A 5,985-nucleotide genomic window follows, 5' to 3' on the forward strand; every position below is an offset into this window, starting at 1 on the left:
GGGTTTAATATTTTTCCTAGAACTTTTTTTTTTTTTTTTTTTTTTTTTTTTTTTTTTTTCCTCCCACCCCAGCAAAAAAAAAAAAAAAAAAAAAAAAAGGCAAAAAACCACACCAAACCTGCCGTTGAGATGAAAAGCTTTTTCTTTTTCCTGGGTGTAAACGTTGAAGCGGTTCCCTGCCCCATCTATGGAGTGAACGCGCAAGAAGAGTCAAAACAAGGCTCAATTACTATTTCACAAGTGCAGAAGTGACATCTCGTTTGAGAAAAACCTTGCCCCGTTCCAAACAAGCAACGTGGGACAGAGCCAGAACACGGCCAGCACCCCCAAAGCACCACCGCGGCGACACAGGACTCCTCTGGTGAGCAAGGCTACCTTAGAGAAAACATCTTCTTGTGTTTACTGTAAAATAATTGAAAATATTAAAGCTAGAGGACAATATAGCACTTGCCAGTGTAATCCCATTTGTGTTGGTTTGGTACTGGGCAGGGTGGGGGCGAAATAGAGGAAAAACTCCTCCTTGTTTGTGGTCTCCTCCCCACCTCTCCTCCAGCCGGTGCTGGAGCAGCCCACTTTCCCCCACCTCGCCTACACCCCAAAACAAATACCTGTTTTAAGTTTGCTAACACAGATTAATCAAGCCCAAGACAGTTCAGCATACTGCCTTACTGCAACCACCACCCAACGTCAGGAAAATATTTACAGCTAAGCACTCCCTTGAGCTGTGATACATAAACCAAAGGGAGCCTAAAAAAACACCTTCAGGAAGGACGTTTAACTCCTCCAGAACAGCCAAATAGCACATTTCACTTTTACCTTCTATTTTAGAGCAATCCATCACACCACAAATCCAAATAGGGCTGAAAAGCGGCGATTTGCACAGTTGTAAGTGAATAACTACGAAACACTACAAGACCAGAATTAGCAAGATTTACATAACTTCCCCTATGGAACCTAAAACACAAGCTGAAAGAACCAGACCTCAACCCGTGCACCTGAATTCAGTGCCCTGCAAGCGTCACTGCTGCTGGAAGTTCATCCAGTCCCCTGAGGATAACTCCGAGGTCATACTTACATGGCACTTTTTTTTTTTGACCAAATGTTATCTAAGCAATCAAAACCAAGAACATAGTTCATGCAAACAAAACATACCAGTAAAGCGTCCTCCAAGTATCTCAGTAACCAATCTTGGAAAGCTCCAATTTAGAGCACGTTAACTTTAGGCCCATAAGAACAACAGCAAAAGTCACAACTCTCACCAACCCAAGGGCACAGAAGACAAGAAAACTCCACGGAAGTCTAGCCACCTCGCAACTGCAGCGGTGATGAAAAATAATGTTTATCATCAAACATCCCACCCTTCAGCTTATGCTTCTGTTACACAGGCAGCTTCTTATCACTGCAAGGGAGAAGTTTCATCCCTTTTTCTCCCCACCTTTCCCCTCCCAGTCACGCTGTCTGCCCTGAGCCCAGCTCTGGTGCTCATCAGACCCTTCCATCTGCCCCAGCCACTGATCTGGCAGAAGTTTGGCCAGCTTCTGATAAGCAAGGGCACGGCCTACCCTGAGCGTAAGGGCAATGGCGAAGCAGATTCTCCTCCATTCAGCACTGTGACCTCCTACATCTGCTTACCTCATCTCATTAAAACAAAAAAAAAACCAACCAAAATCCAACCACACCAAAATAAAAACCACCACCACACACACAAAAACAGCCCACAGAACACAAATCTTGCTAAGAAAGCCCTCAAAATAATTTGCCATCCTCACAGGAGTAAAAGATGAAAAAAAAATTAAAAAAAAATAATCTGTGAAGTGGGATATTGAAACTGGGTTCACAGTTGACCCACCTCGCTGAAATAGACATCATGGGTAAACATCTGTACCTAGATGTTGGAAATCCAGACATAAAAAAATTTGCTGTTCAAGTTTTTATCCCATGCTGAACGAGACCTAGTGAAACTAAATATTAAAAAGCCTAATTTATAAGCTCGGTTTCTGCATATAAACCACCTATTTTCCCTGTAAAGACACACATATTTTGGAGAAAACGCAGAGGCACTATTTTAAGGTCCAGGCTCAAGTTATGCCTTTGCTACTCTTACAATAACTGTAGCAATGCAGGAAAAACGAAAATAACAGATTGCAAAGCAAGTACATTAAACGGGGAAGCTTTGACAGCAGCATAAAAAAGATTCAGTTTGCTGCCACTGAACTTTGCACCGAGGACAGTAACAAGAGAAAGCACCTGACTCTCATTTGACTATTGTAATCATGGAACAGCTAAAAGGCTATTTGTTCTGTAATCTTACACACACAGAAGACAGCAAGTTTGGAGGACTTGACAGCTCAAGAGATCAAGACCAGAGCCTTTCATCTTTAAGTCACCAGTTCAAACAGAGACCAGAATAGTAGTGATCAAAAGCTACATGTGATGGCTGCTCGGGGATTAGATGAAGAGATGGTTACTTGCTGCCCAGTTCCCTACAGATCAGTGTGAATCACAAGGGCTTTCTTCACAATTTTGCACCTGTTTTTCACCGTCTCAAATACATTATACCTCCTGGATTCTGTACACGTTAATAAGTAGCAAAGCAACTGAACTGCTGCGTACAAATACTGAACTTGCATTGTACAAAAGGACTTTACCCTCTGGTTGTCAATTATGTCAGCACTACAGCAAGTGCTGAATTTTTTATTTATTATTTTTAAACAATTATAGCTCTGCCTTTTAGCTTTTTTATTATTAGAGACAGCTTTAAAAGTAACATGCTGCAATTCTGTTTACAAACAACAGTTCTCATGATGTTGCTGTATAAGATATTTTTGCAAATATATCAGTTTAGTAAGTACATTAGTATAGGAATTTCAGAACTGGCATTTCAGAAGTGATTTTGAGACATTAATAATCATTTTTTAATCAAGCCTAAACAACATAAACTTCATGACAGCCACGTCTACATAAGGATGGGGGAAAGAAAAAAAACAACTCCCTGTGCGATGAAATAAACATTCCTTTTTGTATTCTTACTCATTCTTCAATACCTGCGTGTGCAGTCTCTCAAAAGGCAATTAGCAATAGCTCCTTTTCATCCTGACTTTAGTTTTAAAAGTCTGTAAAAGTACCTCGAATTTCCAGGCAGGACAGCCAAGATGAAAACAAGTTCAGAGTGTATGTTGACTGAAGGTTCTGAAGTGCAGGTTCATTGTCCTGCTACAAACACCACTACCAAAAACAATCTTCTATGCAACCCCAGCAATACACAGTTGCATAGTTCTGAGTAGCATATTACTTCCCAAGAATGAAGCTGATGATGAAAAGCCAAAGTCCTAGAAACTTCAGTATCCTTAGGAGTAACTAAGGAAGCCCTCACATACAAAGAATTCAGCTTGCTATTCCAGGAGTCTAGAAAGAGCAACATACCAGACTGATGAGATTTCAGTATTCTTGAAGAACTTTGAGATGTCTCTTGCTGCTTTCAATCCAATGCACTGCAATAATCAAATCTGGAAACAACAAAAAGGTGCATGTCATAAATATTGGGTCTTATCAGAGTGGACTGGTTAGCTGCTAAAACTTCCTGGGGAATGTGTTTCTGTCTGGTGCATTTTTACTGCTGTCCAGACAACTATCTCAAACCATCCAAAGCTTAGCTACCCAGGGAACTAAGTTCATCCTCATGTTAAATTCCAACTGCTTCCTTCTATATAGAAAACAAGCCATTAAAATAATAGTATTTTATTTTCCCTCCCCCTTCCCTCTTATCTCCTGGCCTCTAAAACTGCATATCCTTAACAGGTCTCAATCACTTCCAGGAGTTGCCATGTTGGTTTGGCTTCGGGGTTTGACTTTTTTTTTTTGTTGGTTATTTGGAGGTTTTGTTGTTTTTTGTTTGGTTTGGGGTTTTTTTTGTGGGGTCTTTTGCATTTGTTTGTGTTTGGGTGTTTTTTTTACATCAGGTCATAAACTCATATCTTGTACAGCTCTACCACCAAGGACTCCAGTGATAGATGGCCACATCACTTGCTTCAGTCAGAGTCCTTGAGAAAGGATCCAGCCATTTAAAAAGACTTTTCCTTGACATCTGATATCTCTCCGGTGGAAAAAAAAAAGTATACTAGTTTGCACTGAATTCAGCATGCTCCAAGTTCATTTATATGTAATCCGTAATACTCTTTGTAGCTTAAATCAAGTATCTTGAATGCAAGTTATAGCCCATTCAGTATTAAAAATAATAAACTAGCTGCATGTGTATTAGCTGCCAAGAAAATGGAGCTAGAAGTTTGTATACTTACAATTCTCTCAGAAATCAGACTCATTAATATAGCTGTTACAAAAGGACACACTTTCACAGAAACAGGGATTACCTTTATCTGTTACCATGGCAACTTTTCAGTAGTTTGTGTTAATGCTACTCTCCTTCTGATAACTTGCCACTATCTCTTTCAAGCTATTTGTATAAGGTTTTGAATGTGCCATCTGAGACCATAAAGTAACAAGAAGTTGAAATGCAAGCTTACATTCTTAGATCACACTCTTAAAAGTATATTATGTAACATACAATGTTCATTTTTGCCATAAATTCATGATTAGTCAAGAAGTAAATGTATTTTAAACTGTTATTATTTTAACATGATTCATAGTTTTGCAAGATAAAAAATTTTAAGAGGTATTCTATGAAATACATTCCTCTATCTGGAAAGCAGTAAACCCAAGGAATTATGCCACTGATGTGTCATAGACTTTGATATTCATTATCATAAGGAACAAAAATCCTCCCAAAACACTCTGTTATTTTGGCCTGAAACAAATATATGACATATCAGAAAAGAGCCAGTCCCCCTGTTCTAGGTTTGGTGATAATTAACATAAAGAGCAAGCATAGGTACCTCAGCACTAGATAAAAAAAATCAGGCAGAATTCAAAAAGCAAGCTATAAAAGTTAAAGGAGAGACAGGAAAGAAACTAAGGAAGGAATTGACATATTTGCTTCCTCAGTTGCTGTGTTACCATCATCACCAGTTCAGATGAGGATTAGCACTCTGTGAAAGAAATTATTTCAGATGACAGCAAACAAACAAAGTCATTTACTTGGAAATAGTAGGAGGAAGGGAATAGTTTCTCCCTTATTTTTTTTCCCCTTCAAGTTCATAGGGCAGCTTACCAAGCTGCACCCTTCTCTCTTCAGTGTACACAGACAGCTGGCACAGCTCAGTGTAAGCATAGATCCTAAGAAGAATGAAAGAAACTCGGCACGCTCTTTACTCCCCATAACTCTTGTGCAATGACATCTATTATAGGACAAGTCTGGACACAGGCAATGGACTTCAGAACACAAGGGTGCACTTTAAGTCCGTCCACACAGGGGGAGAAGAAACTACCATCGGTTTTGCCCAATGCTGATGCATTACATCAGCATATTGGTGGATGCTTCTGTATTTCGTTGCTGTTGCCGTTGTTACTGGCAGTAAGATGATTAGTGCTTTTTGTTTTTCAGGATTGCCCCATCCCAACATCCTGTGGAAACAGGAGTGGATGTCCCTATCCCTTATCTATCACTCCAGACTTTTTGCAGAGCCTAGGAGGAGGTAAACTTGGTTAAATTTCGCAGGGTTCCTCGGGGAACACCAGAGCGAGAACAGAAAGAACTTTTCTCAGAAGAAAACGCCAAAGGGTGACGGGCTGCGCAGGCTGAAACCCTTGGTTTGGTGGGAAGGGTGCCACAACACAAACTGCATGTTGCTTCCTGAACGCTCCCGTCCCCAAACCAGCCCAAACCGCTGCACTCAACTTACCCGAGGAGCAGAGAGAGACACACACACACACCCCGACCGCCAGCCCCGGGGGGAAGGCCCCCGACAGGGACCCGGGGGGGGAAGCCCTGCCTCCCCCTGCCCGGGCACCGCCGCCCCTCCAAAGTCCACTCCCCCCTCAGGGCAGCTGGCAGACCCGCCGGCCGGGACCCCGCCGGCTCTGCCCCCCGCC

The 5,985-nt window shown here is 41.4% G+C and overlaps 1 protein-coding gene and 1 long non-coding RNA gene across 3 annotated transcripts in view; one reads left to right on the top strand and one right to left on the bottom strand.

Annotated features, from left to right (window-relative positions):
- ZFAND6 (zinc finger, AN1-type domain 6) overlaps positions 1-5,985 on the bottom strand; it is a 37,862-nt gene that overhangs the window by 31,482 nt on the left and 395 nt on the right. The window contains exon 1 of one of the 2 annotated variants that reach the window (XM_014944585.1): positions 1,153-1,261. The gene's annotated coding sequence lies outside the window, so the exon portion shown is untranslated. Of the gene's footprint in view, positions 1-1,152; positions 1,262-3,423; positions 3,507-5,985 lie in introns of those variants that run through there. The other variant, XM_014944583.1, reaches the window with a different exon arrangement.
- On the top strand, positions 110-4,509 carry LOC106889502. The gene is made up of 2 exons (XR_001412342.1): positions 110-361; positions 3,984-4,509. It is a non-coding gene; the product is annotated as an uncharacterized LOC106889502 (long non-coding RNA).

This window comes from Calidris pugnax, unplaced genomic scaffold, assembly GCF_001431845.1.
Source record: "Calidris pugnax isolate Ruff unplaced genomic scaffold, ASM143184v1 scaffold70, whole genome shotgun sequence".
In the NCBI taxonomy this organism is placed as follows: Eukaryota; Metazoa; Chordata; class Aves; order Charadriiformes; family Scolopacidae; genus Calidris; species Calidris pugnax.